Source organism: Myodes glareolus, chromosome 8 (assembly GCF_982192425.1).
Source record: "Myodes glareolus chromosome 8, mMyoGla1.1, whole genome shotgun sequence".
Lineage (NCBI taxonomy): Eukaryota > Metazoa > Chordata > Mammalia > Rodentia > Cricetidae > Myodes > Myodes glareolus.
The window spans coordinates 41005587-41026558 of NC_142033.1; positions in this window are offsets into that span (position 1 = coordinate 41005587).

Here is a 20972-nt window from a genome sequence, read left to right on the forward strand (position 1 = left end):
CACGAGATGAAGGACCATAAAGAATGATATGCAATGGTGGGAAGGCTACTTAGCATTTTATGTGAAATTTAAATGAAAATTTTCTATTCCTCCACCCCACGAAAAACTGATTGATCCAAACTAAGCAACAAAACTGTTGTGGAAAGTTATTTTAAGGTGTGTTAAATTTGCTTATGCTCTGGAATGTTTAACAATGTAATGATGTGTTGCTTTTGTCTGTGCTGTATGTGTTTAACTCTGTGAAGCTGTGATTCTTCGCCCGTCTAAAACACCTGATGGTCTAGTAAAGCACCGAAGGAACAATAGCAAGGCCAGAGAAAGGATAGGCGGGGCTGGCAGGCAGAGAGGAAAAATAGAAAGGAAGAGCAAGAGAGAAGGAGGAGGACATCAGAGGCCAGCCACCCAGCTACACAGCAAGCCATGGAGTCAGAAGCAATGAGAGGTGTACAGAAATGGAGAAAGATAAAATCCCAGAGGCAAAAGAGATGGGATAATTTAAGGTAAGAAAAGCTGGCTATGGCTAGAGAGATGGCACAATAGTTACGAACACCAGAGGTCCAGAGTTCAATTCCCAGCCATCACATGGTGGTTCACAACCATCCGCAATGAGATCTGGTGCCCATTCAGGCAGAACACTGTATACATTATAAATAATAATTTAAAAAAATAGAGAAAGATAAAAGCCCAGAGGCAAAAGGTAGACAGGATAATTTAAGAAAAGCTGGCTAGAAACAAGCCGAGCTAAGGCTGGGCATTCATAAGAAAAAATAAGACTCTGTGTGCATTTATTGGGGAGCTGGGTGGTGGACTCCCAAAAGCCAAAAAAATAAAAAGAGCAGAACAACTACATCAGACAATACAACTTGTTACTAGGGCCCAGCACATAGTTTATTATAAACTGGATTCAGGGAGCCACCTACTGGCAAATAGTTGTCTTTGATTTTTTTTTTTCAAGTGGATTTACTGTTTGGGTTTCCAGAAAACTGACCAGATGCTCAGTTAAATCTCAGATATCTAACTTCTCAGCACTTCTGTGTGTTAAGACAGCGCAGTGTTTGTCCCACAGGCCGTTGTCACCTGCTCTACACTTGTGAGGGACTCTGGGAAGGTTCCCTTGAATTCCACACATCATGATTATTGGCTTTTGCTTTTGTTTCGGAGACAAGGCCTCTCTATGGAGTCCTGACTGTACACAGCACCATTACTTAAGTTTGCTGCATCTGCCTTGCCCCATTCCCATTGCTTGAACGTGGAAAATGTTGCTTCCCCTGTCCTACCTTATATCTGACTTCTTATCCGTAAGTTCTGATGTGGCCGCTGCTTTGGGGATATAGGCTTTGTTTGTTTTGTTTTTTTCTGAGGAGAGGGTCTGGCTTTATAGTCCAGGCTGGCCTTGAACTCTAGATCCCCCTTGTCTCAGCCTCCCCATCGCTGGAATTACTTGTTCTTAGTCAACTTCTTTCTAGTGTGTGAGCTTCACTTTTCCCATTACAGAGCCACATTTAAGCAATCTGTGTCTTCTCCTTTTCTTTTTCTTTTTTTTTTTTAAAGTTTTATTTATTCTATATACAGTGTTCTGCCTGCATGTATGCCTGTAGGCTAGGAGAGGGCACCAGATCTCATTACACACGGCTGTGAGCCACCTTGTGGTTGCTGGGAATTGAATTCAGGACCTCTGGAAGAGCAGCCAGCTCTTAACCTCTGAGTCATCTTTCCAGCCCCCTGTATCTATTTCTTTTGGTGAATAAAATACCTAAAGAGAATTCATTGTATCCTTTGTAATTCCTTAGCTAGCAATTCTGTTTTGGAACAATAAATGGGATCTGTATGCGTAGCTTATTCTTGAACTACACATTCCTCCTCTGGTGACAGAGGTCAGACCTGGGCCCACTCATGCTAAGCACAAGCTCACACTCACAGTCCCCACCTTTACCAATACAAGGATGCAAGAGGCTATGCACCAAAAAGTTTGCCCAGCCCTGTCTTTAAATTACCTGGAATTTCCTGTGTGCGGGAAAAAAAAAGAAACCAAGAGGACAGAGAGTAGATGGCAGGTCCCAAAGCCCAGCTTTATCACTTTTTGTTTGTGATTCTGAATTAAAGGTCAGATAACCTTTAAGTCATCTATAAATTTTCAATTATGCTCATAAGAAAAATGAAACATTTGACAGAATAACAGCCTCCATTCAGAGCCTGCCAGGACAAAAGGTGCAGAGGAACAAAGCAGGTATGTGCACATCCTGGGAGAGAATACACATTGCCAGCAGCTATGTGACTTCTCAGTAGAAGATGGGAAGGATCTGCTACTGGACTCAGGCCATGGGGCTTGTAGAAGGGTCCAAAGATGCCTGGGTTTGTTCTGGATGAAATGTTCTCAGAAAGCAAAGGCAATCAATCTATGACCGTGGCTCGTTAGTAATTATATCGAGGGTAGACTATGGTGAGGCTGAAAATCTGATGGGAAGGGATCAGCTGAGAGTCGACCGGCTCAGAGAGGAGTGAGCATTGTAGGGGTTGCACAGTGACCGTGTCTGAGCTTAGACTACACTGTGAAATGGCCTTTCTGTTTGTTTGCATTTTCATTTCCTTGTGATCTCACAGTGACCCTGACTGACATTAGTGTTCTGTGAGATTATGCCCAATAGGAGATTTAGGGCTGTGAGTCCCAGGCCAACTTCTGAGAACACTCAGGGTTGGCTGTACCTGAAAAAGGTCAGCCTCTGTATATCAAAGCCTGCTGTTTTCTTTCTTAGAAAGAAACTCTGACTCTTAGTGGAGTCTCCGCGATAAACCCTGCTTACGTCTGAATGGTAAGCAAACGTCTGATGACATTTAGTTCTTTTTCACTAGGCGGTGATCTTGCAGAGGACAGAGAACATCGCTCACTCAGCTTCGTATCTCCCTTTCCGTGAAACAGGTATCCAATTGTGCCAAATCTAGGTGTGCCCGCTACAGCCTGCCATTGCGCTTCCGCCTGTCATCTCTCCGTGTTCCAGCTGCTCCCTGAACCAGCAGCTGCAAAGAAGCACAGAGAAGGTTTATAAGTAGGGACTTCTGCAGGACAGTCACAGAACGACACTGCGGCCTGAAAGTCCTTCTAACGAGAAAGTTTACTCAGTGTTCTCTCAAACATTTAAAAAACTCCTTGGGCCGGCAAGATGGCTCACTCAGCAGGTAAAGGTACCTGCTACCAAGCCTGATGACCTGAGTTTGAACCCTGATACCTACATGGAGGAGGAAAGAACTGATTCCACACACAAGCTGTGGCATGGACACACACACACACACACACACACACACACAAATAAGTAAATAAATAAATGTAATAAAAATTTTAAAGTCTTCATGTACAAGTGCATAGTAAACAAATGCCCTCACCCATAGAGTCCTCTTACCAGGCCCTTAAAATCCTTGTAATTTAGCATTTTCCAGTACACACACACTGCTAGGCCACCCTTCTCATCCTCAACATAGCTCACACACATAGCTCTGCCCACCTTGCAGTCTCCTCAGTTTTCTCCCCTCTGCCTGGCAGCCCCACATGATAAATTCTGAAGGACTTGCCCTGTGGCCTCCAGGGGAGTAAAGTTATTTTTCCACTTCAAATCTTCCTCTCAGAAGGGAATAATTTTCTTGTTCTGTTTTCTCTCAGATAGTTGGGGATAGATGTAGATGGATTTGTGCTTTCCTTAACAGTAGTTTGGAGTTTTGGGGTCAGTGTTCCCAAAGGAACAACGGATTCTGGGAAAAACAATCATAAGGAGTGTCAATGTTGTCAGAATTAAAATCAAGTCAAGGGCTAGTGAGATGGCCTGCCGGGTAAAAGGACTTAACACAGCCGAACCTGACAGACAGGAGTTCAGTTCCTGAGGTCTACATGGTAGGAGGAGAGAACCAGTTCCAGCAAGCTGTTCTCCACATGCGCTATACCCTGCATGTGCGTGGGCAAGCACAAATACACAAACAAAGAAATTGACATATGATAACCATAGAGAAAAGGATAAAGGGCAAATTGTAAATATTAGAAAGAACAAATAATACTCTAGTTTCTCTTCAGCTCACATAAATCTTTCACCTTTTACTAGAAAACAAATCTGTTGGTGTTTCTAATATAATTTTATCAAGTGAAAATTAATTTTATAGCCATATTATGATTCATTAAACCTTTATTGTTCATGCTAAGGATTCTGCTAAATCACCTACTAAGGTCATCATTATGCTAGGTTCCGTGGGGCTAATACAAGAATTAAATGAAAAATTTAAAGTAAAATTTGGCTATGGAAGCAAGGCTAATGTAGCGGCTATGGAGCAACTAGCTAAACATTTTAGAAGCAATCAATATGTCTAGACCCATAGAATTCTGTTCCTTTGATACCCACTTAGCCTAAAGTCCTCTTTGTGTGACTCTTTCCTTGCAGAAGTCAGGGTGATAAAGTTCCACAAAGGGGAAAACATCATCTACTCAATAGGCATTTAGTAAGTGCCCACTGTGAACAGACATCTAAATTCTAATGATTTGACGCCTTACAAAAGGAAACTAAGAAAATCCAGCAATGTGTAGCTAGCATTATGGGAAGGAAGTTATAAGAAGGGATTTCAGTAATCTACTAAGCCTGTCAGCCGCTCTCTCACTACTGAACGTCCCTAGTGCTGTGGTAATCATATTAGCAGCTGGGAAGGAGAACCAGGGCACTGAGAATCTGTGGTTGGGAAACACAGGTGGTTCTTGATGGGCTCACCTAAGCGCATGTTTATATCTTTCTGTCATCAAGATAGCCAAAAGGAATGATGTGACTGTTTAAAGCAGAATTTCTTGGTATTTTTCAGGGGGACAGACGTGATACTAGTTCCTCTCTGACTTCGTTTTTCACTTCCTCGGGAAAAACGACCCTAGATGCCATCCTCAGAGGCCAATCTACTGCTTTCCATCCCTATCAGCTGTGTGACTTTGGGAAAGTCGTTTATTCTCCGCCTTAGTTTCCCCATCCATTAAATGAAGGAAAGGACAGCTTCTACCTTGCTGGGCTGGCTGTCCTGGTTTTTAAATAAAGTAACAATGTTGCCTTAGCATTGCAAGGCGGTCTTCTATTAACATAGGGCATCTGAGGGAAAGATTATCTGCTCAGCCCTTCTTTCTAGCTAAGAGTCACAAAACAAGCGTCAAGTTCTGACAATGACGACTGTACCAATCCTGTCAGGAATTGACTATCGTTTTTACACTACTAGTTTTCATCCTGTATTTCTGAAAACAGGCCTTAACTTATTAGCTAAAAAATCGATTGGATATAGAAACACCTGTGACACAGAGAGGCGTGGCCTTTAATATTGTTTTGCAATGATCCTAGTTTGTTGAGATCAGAGTGGAAGGAACTCATATTTGGAGAACAGTGGAGATTTGGGGCTGGCAGGCAAAGAGCTGAAGAACCAGTCATAGCAGCCATGGTAGGTTCTTCAGGGTGAAGTCAAATTATATATGATTGATTTATTAAAAACTGTAGATCACCTTAGGCCCAAGGCCCTTGGAGGAGTAGGCACCCTTTCGTGGTTAAGAAAAATGGGTGTAAGAGGGTCTACGAATTGTCCACAAGTTACTCAGTATTCTTATTTTAAAAGTTAGTAGTAGACCAAGGCTTACCGTTTCCTGTTGGACCTTACTGAGGGAGGTAAGTCCCATAGAGACCTAGTAGGCTGGATGCGGTCAAGTGCTAGTGACGGGTGGAATGTGAAGTGATTGTTGATGGATATGGGATTTGTTGACTCACATCAATGGAGGCAGAATGATGCAGCAGATAGATCCAGCCCCTGTATTCGTGGAGCTCAGCGTCTCTATGAACGGAAGATGGGAATAGCCCTCGTGCCAGCCCAGTTTGTAAAATGTGACGGGTGAAAAGGAAAGAGCTAGGTCCCTGACATTTTTCAAAGGGAGTGACTTTTAAGACAGGTAAGTTAGTCGGAGGAAGCTGGGGAGGAACAGGAAATCTATTGTGGGTGCCCTTGGCAAAGTAAACAGTGTGTTCGGGAGCCTTAAATGAAGCAGCCCGTGGCATGTTTAGAATACTGGGGTGCGGGAGATGATCAGTTCAGCGGGAACAGAGTTGGAAACGGGGAGAAGTGAGAAGAGGAGGCAGATCACACGTGACAGCAGGGACTGTCACACAGCTTTCGGGAGGCACGTGACTGTCTATGGAACAGGGAATGGATTGGATTAGAGTGAAGTAAGGCTAGGGGAGGGAAAATTAGTTAGGGGACAGAGAGGGGTGATCTTGGCGACACTGTGGGCCTTAGGTGGGCCTATGGTGGCACTGACGTAAGGCCAGGGAACAGATGTGTCAAAAGTTGAATCAGCAAGACTTAGAGCAGTTGGAACAAAATGTTGGCGAGGAGCCTAGGATTATTCCAAGTTTCTGCCATTGAGCGACAGGGGTCATTCATTGTCTCTGGGACACAGGAGAGGAGATTCTGGGAGATTTCGGTTGTAGTCGTGCTGGGCTTAGGTGCTTCTGGAAACATCTGATTGACTATGACCACGAGGCAGTGAGCAGTCTATGTCTGCAGCACAGAAGGTTAACCTGGAGCCGTAGACAAATGAGTCACTGCTTTGAGTATGGGTCTGGAATGCTCCTCCAAGCCTGTGTGTTAAGAGGTTGGTCCTCTGCCTGCAGTGGTATCGAGATGTGACAAACCCATTTGGAAGCAGGTCTCAACTACAGGGCTTTAGGTCACACACTGGGTGTCCCCTTTGAGTTACCATAGTGATGTTGAGCGACTCTTGTTTCCTTTGCTTTCTTGCTGCCTCGAGGTAAGTAGGTCTCCTTCTCTTACGTTCTTGTGTACTTGCACCATGATATACTGGGACATCACAGGCCAAGAGGCCATGGACTTGAGCCTTTGAATCCCTGAGCCTAAATAAATCTCTCCTCCTCTGAGGTTGGCGAAGGTAGTGTCACGGTGACAGGGGGCTCGCGGAATAAACGGATACTGAAGCCATAGTAGTGAGACCTTGGGGGAAGAAGGAAAAGAGAAGGAATCGCAGGTCATGACCGTGAGGAGCAGCAGCAGGCAAGAACGCGACAGAAGGAAGCAGCCTGAAAAGCAGACAGAGGCGCAGCCAAGAAGGAAGGAGGAGAAGCATGGGGTCCTTGTGTCACAGCAGCCAGGAGAGGAAGAGGAATATGCCCAGTGCCGAGGGAGGTTAGTGGGACAGAGGCGAAGCTTCTTTTGAAATTCCTAGTAATAAGGGAGTATTGCTGGTAACTTGAAGACTTCAGTGGAAATCTGATTTTCAGCAGGCAGATGAGAAACATGAACATAGGGCACCCGCAAGAATTCTTTTAAGAAGTTGATCTGTGGCAAAGCCAGAGAGAAACCTCCATTTCCCGATGAAATTTTCTTAAACAAACAAACAAGCAAAAAAGATGGGACAAAGTTAACTGAGTTTAGATGGTAAAAGGTTGCCAACAAACCAAGGAAGAGATGCTGACAATGCAGGAGAGAAAGTTGTGATTAGTAGGACAAGATGCTGTATAAGGCACAGGGGGTGGAGGTGGAGGCACGCTTGGACTACATGGCACAGGGGGTGGGGTAGGGCACACATGGGCTTTAGGAAGGGAACTGGAGTAACTGAGAGTGCTCACTGTAATAGGGAAGAAAGTGTGTCAATTGACTTTTGTTACTGTGGTCAGGTGCCATGACCAGAACTGGCTTAGGGAAGAATCTAGCTGTTTTACAGGTAGAGGGACCATGAAGGTGCAGAGACAAATCAGCAGACTGCTGAAGCAGAAACTGTGTGAGCACAGCTTTAAACACACGTGGAGGAGCTGGAGAGACGGCTCAGCAGTTAAGAGCACTGGCTGCTCTTCCAAAGGACCCAAGTTCGATTCTCAGAACCCACACAGCAGCTCACAACTGTCTGTAACTCCAGTTGTAGGAGCTCCAACACGCTCATACAGATAAACAGGGAGGCAAAACACCAATCACATAAAATAAAATTAATTAATTAAACACATGTAGAAAATAGGGAGAGCCCAACATCTTCTGGTGATGTACTTCCTCCAGCAAGGTCCCATGGCCTAAAAGTTCCATCACGTCTCCCCAAAACGCCACCAAGGTTTTAAATCATGAGTCTATGGTAGGAGGAAGCACACTGCTCATTCAAGCCACCACAGAAGGGGAAGATGCTTTGAGTGTCTTTGAGCGTCTGGGCTTCCTTCAGTGGCTGCTAGAACCAGCTCCTACCAGCACACAGCAGCCCACTGTGAAACCGGCAGGACTTTGGACTTTGACAAGTTTAACCTATGTGATCATTGGCAACTGGAATCTTGCCACAGTGAGAATATTTAGGGCAACAAGACCAACATGCCCACGTAAAAACTTCCCTGCATTCTAGACCCCCAGAGCGCCAGTCATTGAGTGTTAACACTAGCCACTTAAGGGAGGGCAAGTCAACAGCTCTGTCTGGTTCAGTCATATGCTAGTGTTGTCTGAGGGAGGGCAGGAGGCGGAACTCTGCAAGACACGGTAGACAGAGAGAGAGAAGGCCAGCTGGAAGAATACTAAAGATGCTGCGCTGTTTCGAGGGAGTGATCAAAACCGGAGCCCTTGAGTTGGCGGCAGAAGCAACGTACGCATTTCCCTGAGCTCTGCAAGCTCAGCATGGGAATCTTAGCAGAAAAACGGACGTGTGATTTGGTTCAGAGCTTTTCTCTTTTGAGACAAAGTCTCGCTGCATAGCCCAAGTTGATCCAGGATGACCTGGCGTCATCATGAGTACAGGAGAGTAGCTGAGCTGCCATGCTGCCCCACAGACCCAAAGTTCAAAGGGGAAAGAGGTGAAACTGGAGGAGGACATGATGTAATGAGGAGCGGGTGAAGGAGCCCCATTTTCCTGGCTTCACGTAGGTCAGTCTTTCTTTTCACACCTCCCTCTCTCTTTCCCTCCTTCCCTCCCTCCCTCTCTCTCTCTCTCCCTCCCTCCCTCCCTCCCTCTCTCTCTCTCTCCTTCCCTTCCTCCCTCTCTCTCTCCCTCCCTCCCTCTCTCCCTCCCTTCTTCCCCTCTCTCTCCCTCCCTCCCTCCCTCCCTCCCTCCCTCCCTCCCTCCCTCTCCCTCTCCCTTCCTCCTTCCCCTTCCCCTCCTCCTTCCCTCCCTCCATCTCCCTCTCTCCAATGAAACCATTACCTGGTTTCATTTTTTTCAGTTTGGCCTTAGTATTTAGCAGTATTTTAGAAGGCGGCTTTCAAATCCAAGCTCCACTCCTTCTCATGTTATGTCCCAGCTTGGTCTGATGAAAACCAAATTATTATGATTATGGTTTTTTTTTCCCCAAGACAGGGTTTCTCTGTGTAACCCTGGCTGCCCAGGAACTTGTTCTGCAGATCAGGCTGGCGTTGGACTCAGAGATCCGCCTTCCTCTGCCTCCCAAGTGCTGGAATATGCACCACTGCTGCCCAGCCTATATTATTCTTATTCTAGATATGATCCTCTGAAGAGCACAATGGTCAGTGTCATCAGAAGAACACAGAGTACTCATTAGCCACAGGATAAATGAGATAGCACAGAGACAAACACGTTTTTTTAACATTTTAATCTGAGTGATCTCATAGTTAGCAATCTTCTGCTCTGTGTTAGCAACTGCCTGCCAATAAATAATCACTTCACATCATCAATAGCAAGTATAAATGCCATGAATATTAGTTGGCAAATTATTATAAAAGCATAACAGTACTAAGCGTGTGGGGGACTTCAGAGAGTTAGCGGGAAACCTCAAAGTGGCCCTCAAATAAGCTTGCTTTCTCAGCCAAGCTCTGGGAGAAAACCATTCCTTTGTTATACGGGATTTGCTTATGAGATTCAATTAGAAGCTGACCTGGTGATGAGAGTTCATGATGGCAGAGCCACAAGAAAGCACAGATCCGCCATTACAAGACGAGTCTCCAAGATGCGGGGACTATTAATTTTCATTTCAGAAGACAATGCGTTTTTATTTAGCAGAGACCTACCTATATTTCTCCTGATGTTCTCGTGATTATTCTGTCAAAAAAATTGTGTATCTGCAGACTATCCTCCCGTGTCACTTTCTCGACGGATTTAGTGCCTTGACGGTAGTGTCGGGGCTTTAACTTCTCACTATGTATCCATAGCCGGCACTTTCCTTCTGAATTAAAGATGTCATTTCAGCGAGATAACCGAATCGATGGCATTCCTGCATGCGAAGTTTATCACAATTTATGTCACACTCAACAAACATAATTCACTTTCACTACCCTGGTATTAGCGGGGTGCCACGGCTTTGACACATCTAGGCTCCTCAGTGCTGAGGTGATAAAACTTGCCAAGTGTAGCTCCTGTCCTTTCTCACAAAGCATAAGAAGGTGAATGGGATACACTGTTCACAACAGGGAGGGCAAGAGTCTTCACCCTCGTGATGATGTCATTCTGTTTCCTGTAAGAGCAGCAGACTTCCTCTGGCCAAGCAGAAAACAAAAGCTATCCATTACATTTATTTACTTTTTCATTTTTTTTTTTTTTGAGACAGAGTCCCTCTGTGTAGCCTTGGCTATCCTGGAACTCATGCTGTAAACCAGGGTGGCCTCGAACTCACAGATCATCTGTCTGCCTCAGCTGGAGACAGGGTTTCTCTGTGTATCTTTGGCTGCCCTGAATCTCATTCTGTAGACCAGGCTGTCCTTGAACTTACAGAGATCTGTCCGCCTCAGCCTCCTGAGTGCAGGCATTAAGGGCGTGTGTGACCACGTCTGGCTTACTTTTAAATTCCATTTGTTTTCAGCACGGAAAACTGATCCCAGAGCTTTGCACGTGAGAGGCAGGTGCCCTACCACTGAGCTATGCACCTGGCTCCTGTTGTGTTTTTTTCTAACTTTGCATTATTTGGACCGGAAGGGTTTTTTTCCTATGTCACTCTGCACACTGGCCAGCAAGGGGAGCTGTGGGAACAGTTACAGCTGTCTACAGAGAGACGCGTGAGGTCCTCCCATGGTTGTTAAGTGACCTTGCCTCGCTAGTAGCGTTTGGCTGCTGTATGCGGCTCTAGTTTTCCTTTCTTCTAATAGTTTGCTGACCAAAAGGTAACCGTGGGGCTGGACAGGTAGCTCAATAGTTAAGAGCACTGCTTTCTCTCCCAGAGGTCTCATGTTCGATTCTCAGAGCCCACGCAGTGGCTCACAACCGTCTGCAAATTCGACTCCAGGAGATTTGACACCCTCTTCTAGCCTCCGTGGGCTCCAGTCGGACATACATGCAGGGAAAAATACTTGTTCACATAAAATAAATTTTAAAAAAAAGTCAAACTTTTTGAAAATATTTAAATTAACTGTGAACTTCAAAGTGGAAAACCTGTCATAATGGTGTTCTGTGCTCAGGTGACACAAAAAACTAATTGTAGCCATGAGTAGCCCGAAAACCCTTAATGCGGATAAGACTGCATTCAGCTGCCTTCAATAAAAAGGGACTTAAATGAAAAGGAGGTGGCCTTGAGGAGATCCAAGGCAAATACTGGGACTGAGGAGGCCTTTGTTTCAAGTTCTGCTGGGGCTTAGGGAGATTGACAGGTACCACAACCTTCCAAAACAGAAACCCCAGGGGAAGGGCTCGCCTGGGCCCCGGGGCTCCTGGCCCCCAGCCTTACAGGAGCTAGAGAGTCAAAGAGGGGTGGACGAAGAGGCCTTTACAGGGATTTGGGGGAGACTTGTCACCTGTGAGTAGCCCAGGAGAGCTCTCTCCCTTAAACCATCTCTTCTCAGCCCCAACCAGGGGCTTCTGTGCTCTTTCCGGGAGCCATTCCGGGAGCCGTCTGTTGTGGCTGCCATAGTTACTGCTAATCACCGCCTTCACAGAGTGACTAACTCACTTGCTAGGGACCAGAGTCGCTGAGCTCTCCAGTATCCTTCCTGGCTACAAATATGACACTTTGCTAAAGGAGAAAACGGACTACTCTGTGTAAGTTAGGTTTACATTTCTTTCTCCTTCCTTCCTTCCTTCCTTCCTTCCTTCCTTCCTTCCTTCCTTCCTTCCTTCCTTCCTTCTTTCCACTTTGGTGGGAAGGCCTTATTAGATTACCTAGGCTGATTTCCAACTCATGATCTTCCCCACTCTACAGTACCTGGGATTTCCAGGCACATGTCACTGGACCCAAGTAATTAGGGTGGTTTTAGAAATATTTGGGGCCAGGCGGTGATGGTGCATAACTTTAATCACAGCACCCAGGAGGCAGAGGCTGGTACCCAGAGAATCTTGATATCGTATCTCGGTGAGTTCAAAGCCAGCCTGATCTACAGAGTGAGACCCTGAATAGCCAAGGCTATATAGAGAAACCCATCTCAGAAAATAAAATAAATAAGCATACTTTGGGGACTGGAGTGATGGTTCAGTGGCTACAAACACGCACTATTCTTGCATGGAGAATCAATGCTTCTGGGATTCAGTTCCTAGTACTCTCATCAGGTGGCCCACAACCACCTGTAACTTCAGCTTCAAGGGATCCAATGCCCTTCTCTGGCCTCGGTATCCACATTCGCATGCCCATATACACATATATCCACATAAATAAATAATAAAATAAATCTTTAAAAAATATCTGAGCTGTGGATAAGCTCAATGGTAGAATGCATATCTAATATGCAAGATCTCCTGGGTCTGATCCCTAGGCACTGATAAACACATAATAAATAAATCTTAGATCAATGATGTGTCTTGTTCTTTGCTTACATACAGACTGGTGTTTCATAAAGGCAATGGTCTGACCCTAAGAGTCAGGGATGTAAATTTTCATCTCAATCTGCCACTTACTAGCTATATAGTCTTGAATAATCTGTAATTTTTCTGTGTTCCATGTGTTTTAAATTTTTTAAAAATGTATTTGCAAAATTTATTGGTTTTGTGTGTGCATCTGTACGCCCAGGTCAGAAGGCACCTTGCAGGGGTAGCTTCTCTTTCCACAGGTGGGTCCTGAGGATTGAACTCAGATAATAAGACTTGGCAGTGGATGCCTTTCCTTACTTTGCCACGCCAACCCTCAGTTCAGTATGTTCTTGTTACAAACACGGGGAGGGCTGGTTACAGTGCCACCTGCCGGTAGAAGGGGCTGAAGAGGGGGTGGTAGGAAAACACAGAAGTAGGGAGGGCTGAGCTGGCCTGCATCTTACGGTAGGAAGCTTGACTAACACAGGATAGGCCTTGAGACTGGAGCAGGTGAACACTCACGTCATCCAGAAAGAAAGGCAGGGAGGCCTGGCCTGGCTTCTGCCCTGAGAGCTAAAACCCAGCAGAGACAGTGTAGGTGGTGCTAGCTCACGGACACAAGGATCTCCATACCTGCACAGGCTCAGAGATCAAGCAGATCAGGGTGCTGGCTTTGGTTTTTCTAGACAGGACTTCTCTGTGTAGCCTTGGCTGTCCTGGAACTTGCTCTACTGACCAGACTGGTGTCAAACTCAGGGATCCATCTGCCTCTGCCTCTCAAGTGCTGGGATTAAAGACACACGTCACCACTGCCTTTAATTGGGGTTTTGATGCTGGTTATTTTTCATACTAACTGGGTAATGTTAATCAAGTGATTATTAGCACTATTTCAAGCCTTAATGAGATAATGTTTGTGAAAGCCTTAGTGTTGCTATCAGAACATAAGCATCCAACAAATGCTAGCTATTATAATAATAATGTTAATGATCATAATTCATACAGTTCTCAGGAGATATTTTATAAACCCTAGGATGCAATAACTTGAGTTTCAAATGAGATCAGCTGTTGTGAATAAGCCTGTCCATTTGATCCTGTGCTTAAGAGAATTTAAGAGATAGGGCTAGGGAGATGGCTCACTGGGTAAAGGCCCTTGCGATGCAAGCCTGGCAGCCCAAAGCCTGGCAATCCAGCCCCCAGAACCTGCACAAAGGTGGAAGGACTTCAGGGAGAAGTTGTCCTCTGACCTATGTACATATGCCATGACACACACATATATGCGCACACTTGCATTAATAGGAATATATTTTTTTAAAAAAAAAACTTTAGGATTTTAGGAAATAGGGTCTTGAGAGATGATTCAGTAGTTGAGAGCATTGTCTGCTTCTCTGGAAGACCTGGATTTGGTTCTTAGTATCCACATGGTAGCGAACAACTGTCTGTAACTCCAGTCCTGGGAGATCCAGTGCCTGTTTCTGGCATCTGTAGGTACCAGGCACACATGTGATACACAGCCAGGCATGCAGGCAAAACATCCAAACTTATAAGATAAAAATAAAGAATTTAAGAGATAGATTAAAATTACAGAGAACTTTGCAAAGTGTTATAATTGTACTGTGCGACATTTGGCAAACTGTGACTCCAGGCTTTGTAAACAAACAAACAAACAAAAACAGTCATGGGACAAATCCCTTTGCTGTGTTCAGCAATAGTTCTCTGTGTGTAAAGAGAAAAAAATGGCTTCTTTCCATTTTAAAACCAGTTTAGAATTTTAATTTATAAGTTTCAAATTTTTCTCATTATAATGTTTGAGCTTAACTTTAAAAATTATGCTCAGACACCAATTTTTAGTAACAAGCTACCCTCACTAGCCGTACAACTAGGATTTAAATGTCATGGTTGAGTGTGCATTACATGCCAGGCAATGCTAAGACATTGAAGTAGATAAAACACATTCTGGGTTAGTCAGCTTTCTGTAGGAAAATGCCTATGGGGACTGGGGATGCTCAGCTCCTGAGAGCGCTTCTTGTTCTTCCGGAAGACCTGAGTTCGAGTCCCAGCTTACACCTGCCTGTAACTCCAAAAGATACCCAATGCCTCTAGTCACCTCAGGCCCTCATGTGTGCAAACCAACCCGTCCCACACACCACACTCAAAATAAGAAAAAGAAATCTTAGGATAAAATGCCTAAAGAAGGTGGTCTTATTTTGGCTGACAGTTTTGGCTGGCAGTATGCTCTCGAGCCGGTTACGAGGCAGCCTATATTGGAAGTGACCCATGGCTAAAACAGTCATGTTATGGCTGGGACATAATAGAGAAGATAGAAGGGCCTAGAGCCCACTGCCCTTCAAAGGTTTGTCCCCAGTGTCCCAAGAGACCTTCATCTAGCCTCCCCTCTTCATATGGTATTTTAAAATGTGTTGGTTGGCGTATGTTAATTATAAATAATAGGTTTCATTATGGCACGTTCATACATACTCCTCTTTTGATCATTTTTACCCCCATTTTCCTCTCTTGTTCTCCTCACACTCCCATTGAACCCCTTTCTCCTTGAGCTTCATTGCTTAGAGGAGGGAGGGTAAAGTTACTTACAGAGGCGTAAACACCTCACCAGTGGCTGTACCACCAATGATAAAGTCTCTCCCTCCCCCACTACCCATTAACTGCCTATGGATTCTCACAAAGAGGCGGGGCCTTGTGCATCACTCCCGCTCCGTGACAGGATATTGAAGAGACTCATCTTGCACAGGCAGTCACAGCTGCTGAGATTTCAGGAACACAGTGGCCCTGTCATGGCCGGAAGTCAGAGTCTACACCAATTCACTGGTCCAACTCTTACATTCTTTCCCCGCTTTGTTCCATCTTCTACCCTGCGGTCTCCTCCTCTAAACCTTCAACATATAGGTCTTTGGGGGAATCCTCTAGATCCAAACTGTAACAGACCAGACCCCTGCCCACCTAAAGCTGGCCCTCAAGGTCTGCCTACCTTCCAGGTGTCAATTTTCATAAAGGGTCTGTCTGTCTCTGTTATGAGCCCAGGATTCATTAAGAAAGGGTGGTCAGGGTTTGGGGAGATTGCTCAGCCAGCAAAGCCCCTATTGCTCAAGCATGAGAACTTGAGTTTGAATTCTAGCACCCATTTAAAAATCTGTGTGTGGTCGGGCGGTGGTAGCGCACACAGCACTCGGGAGGCAGAAGCAGGCGGACCTCTGTGAGTTCAAGACCAGCCTGGTCTACAAGAGTTAGTTCCAGAATAGGCTCCAAAGCCACAGAGAAACCCTGTCTCAAAAAACCAAAACCAAAACAAACAAACAAACAAAATCTGTGTGTGCGGTCCGTGTTCATAATCCTAGTGTTGGGCAGAGACAAGAGGGTGGCTAGGGGGTCTTTGGCCAGCTGGTTCAGCCTAAGCCAATGAGAGACCTTCTCTTAAAGGAGGAGGATGGTGTCCCAAAGGATGGCATTCAAGGTTATGCTCTGGCCTCCACATGTGTATTTTAAAAAGAAAAGAATGTGAAAGCTAGGCATGGTGTCTCATACCTATAATCCCAGCACTGGGGAGGCTAAGGCAGGAGGATTGTCTTAGCTCCAGGTCAGACTGGTTTACAGAGTGAGATCTTCTCTCTGGCAAGTGAGGAAGGAAATTAATAGGTTAATTATGTAATAATTCCCACCTGACATCCCAAGAGGGAAAGTTCGGCACCATGTTGCATTCACTGTCCTCACTACAGAGCAGAGCTGACTGACCAGACAGCCATGGCCATGTGTGCCTATTGAACACGTGATCAGGCAGCCACGGGCTGTGTGTGCCTACTGAACACATAATCAGATGGCCAAGGGCCGTGTGTGCCTACAGAACACGTGATCAAGCAGTCACGGGCTGTGTTTGCCTACTGAACATGTGATCAGGTAGCCACGGGCCATGTGTGCCTACTGAACATGTGAACTGTGTGTAGCCCAAATGAAACGGCTCTCACACATGCCAGATTTCAAAGACTTAGTAAAATAAAAAGAAGGTAGAACATTTTTACTTTTCATATTGATGACACGTCAAAAGAATATTGTGGGCATATGAAATAAAATTAATTATAGGTTTCTTTTTTTAACATGTGGCTCTAGCAATTTAACTTAATTTAGTGTTCTCATTGCTTTATTTGTTTTGGTAGGAGGAGGAAGCGGTAAAGGAATTAAGCCTACAGCCTTGTTCGTGCTGGGCAAGTGCTCCGTCACCGAGCTACACCTCAGCCTTTTCTAATTTTAGTGATTTTATTATGAGACACGTCTTCTTAAGCTGCCCAGGCTTGCCTGGGACTCCTGATTCTCCTAGTTTAGCCTGCTCCCCCCCCCTCTCTCTGTGTGTGTGTGTGTGTGTGTGTGTATGTGTGTGTGTGTGTGTGTGTGTGTGTGTTCGTGTTCTATGCCACTGCACTTGGCTGTGACTGTGATTGTATTTATAATGGACAGCGATGTCGTCTTGCTGAAGGGCCCTCTTTTCAATCGTCAGTAACAGGCAGGAACACTCGGGGACAGGCCCAGTTCGGCAGAGCTCTTTGCCTTCTCTTCCACCAGCTTTCCACAGACACCTGTTACGGGCTGTCTTTTAGGCCACCAACCAGCTCCCAAATCATGACCCGGAGACTTATTGTTAATTATGAATGCTTGACCTTATCTTAGCTCTTATTTTAATGTTTCTCTTTATCTACATTTTGCCTCGGGGCTTTTTGTCTGCCTGGCGTGTCCCTCTCCTTCTCTTCTCTCAAGCCTAGATTTCTCCCCCTACTTCTTCTCTCTGCCCACCAGCCCTGCCCATCCCTCTGTTGCCCAGCTATTGGCCACTCAGCTTTTTATTAGATCCATCAGGTACCTGAGGCAAGCAAAGTGAAACAAATGCAATACATCTTTACATAATTAGACAAATGCAGCCCAAACAAATGTAACACATCTCTGTGTCATTAACAGAGGCAGCAGACACAAACGTAACACACCTTCACATAAAGTAATAGTCCGCAGGAGAAACACATTAGCACATCTTTGCCTAGTTAAAATAATATTCCCAACAGGCGCCTTCCTTGGAGCTATTTCCAAGTTGTTCTCCACACTTCATGATCATGTCTTCTGTCAGAGCTTTCCTTGTTCTACAGACGGTTAGCTTCCCAAGGCGCTGATAGATTCTCATGGCTCAGGAGGTCACCCTTGAAATACGTTTACACTTTTATAAACCACCTTAATGAGAGAAGTGGGTCTCCAGTGGCGGTGACTTAGTTCTTTCTCACGGCACAGAAGTAGGGCATCTGCTTACTGACAGCGATCCCTCATTATCCTTCCGAAGTCCCATGGCAGGTGTTGATATGCCATGTCAATCCGTCAATCCACAGAGTGCCTATGGTTTTCACATTTCACTCCCAACCACTTCTTGCACAAGAAAACCTTATTCATTACATTATGTCGATTTTTCATTGCTTTTTAAAAAAGATTTATTTTGTTGTGTATCTGCATATGGGTATGTGCACGTGAGTGCAGGGGCCTGCCGAGGCCAGAAGAGGGCACTGGAGCCTAGCTGGAGTTACAGGTGGTTGTGAGTCACATGATGTGGGTGCTAGGAATCAAATTCCATTCTCTGGAGGATCAACAAGTGCTCTGAACTGCTGAACTATCTCTCCAGTCCTACGCTGATTATTTTTTAAAGTGAGACTAGGAGGCTATAGGTGTCCTGGCTATTGAAGTCTGTAGAAGACAGTGCCCAGAGGTTCCGAGTGGAAGAGGATTGCGGAAGGGGAAGTGAGGAGGGAACAAGGTGAATGAAGCAGAGTGGGGTGAACAACAGTAGATTATTGTGGGGAAAAAGACACTGCATCTCAGGGTGACATAAAATACTAGGTACTAAATACACAATTGTGGACGTAGCTTAGTCCCTACAGTGCTCACCTGGCATACAGACAAGTCCTGGATTTGATCCCTAAACCAGGTGGTGTGGCAGAAGCAGAATGTACTCTGGCAGTGGTACATTCCTGTACTACCAGCACTCAGGAGGTTGAAGCAGGCAAGTAAGAGGTGCAAAGTCATTGCTACATCCATCCAGTGATACCTGAGACTCTGTCTAAAACCTAAACAAAAACCCCACTAAAGAGAGAGATTCTGTTATAGCATGCAGGGAAAAGGAAATAACCATGTCTATATAGTATTAATAAAATGCAGGAGACACTCCCAATTAACAAAAAGAAAAAAGTATATTGATGTGTTGAAATGAACAAAAATAGAAAAGAGGAAACCAGCATCTAAGCTAACCTGATCTATGCAGAGTAAGATGGAGCATTAAACGTGACAGTGTATGTCTGTCAAAACCCAAAAACTGCAGAGCATGGGGGCCTGCACCTTAATCCCAGCACTTGGGAGGCAAAAGCAGAAGATGTGAGTTCAAGGCCAGTCTGGGTTACACAGTGAGACCCTGTCTTAAACAAAACAAGCCAGCAAACAAACTCAAGACAAAAAGAAAAAGAAAAGAGGAGAGAATTACAAAGTTATCTACTATTATAGAAGAAACTCTCCTAATTCATTTTATAAAACAAGTATACACACACACACATCAAAATTGAATTTAAAGCTGGGCAGCGGTGGCACACACATGTAATCCCAGCACTCAGGAGGCAAAAGCCAGTGTGGTCTACAGAGTGAGTTCCAGGACAGGCTCCAAAGCTACACAGAAAAACTCTATCTCAGAAAAACAAACAAACAAAAATTTAATTTAAAAGGAAAACTGAGCCAGGTGTGCTGGCATTTGTGCCTTTAAACCCAGCATTTTGGAGGCAGAGGCAGACGATCTGAGTTCCAGCCTGGTCTACAGAGTAAGTTCTAGGACAGCCAAGGCTACATAGACTCTGTCTTAAAACAAACAAACAAGCAAAAAGATGTTCACAGGCCAGAGAAATGGCTGAGAAGATAAGCACCCAAGTACATACACACACACGCACACACACACATACACCTACAGCCACCACCAGCACCCAAGTACATACACACACACACAAAAATACATACCACTACCACCAGCACCCAAGTACATACACACACACATACATACACATACCACCACCACCAGCACCCAAGTACATACACACACACATACATACACATACCACCACCACCAGCACCCAAGTACACACACACACACACACACACGTACCACCACCACCAGCAGTGATAACAAAACAATAACAGCAACGATAATAATTTGAAAGATATTCAACATTACTAATCAGGGAAATCACACAGATCAAAAATTCTAATGAGGTATTTCCTCATGCCTACTCGGATGGTTACTAAAACAAAATCAAAATTTCAACAAAAATTCAAAGAATAAAATGTTGGCAAAAATGAAAGTGGAATCCTTGTGATATGTGTGTGTGGGGGGGGTGTAAGATGGTGTCACTGCTTTGAAAAGCAATAAGTCAGTTCTTCAGAAAAGCTTAAAATGAAATTAACATATGATCCAAACACTGTTTTGTTTTTTAAATCAGGCTCCTGAAGAGATAGATGTATGTGTGCCCATGTTCACAGTGGCATTATCCACAATGGTAAAGAAATGTCTGGACGGAACTGAACGACATTCTTATACAGAGTTCCCTCAATAGTAACTCTTATGTTGAAGATATGTCTTCTACAGCCCCCACACGATCTTACATCCCCACCAACATTGTGCTATGCTTTTTCTGCTTTCTGTTTTTCTGTTTTCCAGGGAAGACTTGAGGCCTTACAATTCTTAGCATCAAAATAACAACAACAACAAAGCCAACAACAATAATAATGTTAAGCACAAAAATAATAATAGCCTTGGGCTGGAGAGATAGCTGAGTCAGTAAAGTTCTCACTGCACAAACAAGCAGACCCAGGTCCCATCTCTAGAACCTAGGCGAAGACGCCAAGCCTTGTGTGTGCTTGTAATCCTAGTATAGGGGAAGAGACAACAAGGTCCCTAGGGCTCGCTGGCCAGCCTAGCCCAGTTAACAAACACCAGAAGGTGAGAGACTCTATTTCAAAAAGCAAGGTGGATGGCATATGAGAAATAACATCCAAATTATCCTCTGGCCTCCATATATACACACATATTTACTTATGAGCCCACACAATACATTAATTTTAGAATGACTAGGAGATGTATGGTACACAAAACATGATTTAAAACCTGCCTTGTGTAGACGGAGACTGTTTGTTCGTTTCCCAGCTGCCCAGACCCGAAATAATCACACAGAAACTGTATTAATTAAAACACTGCTTGGCCTATTAG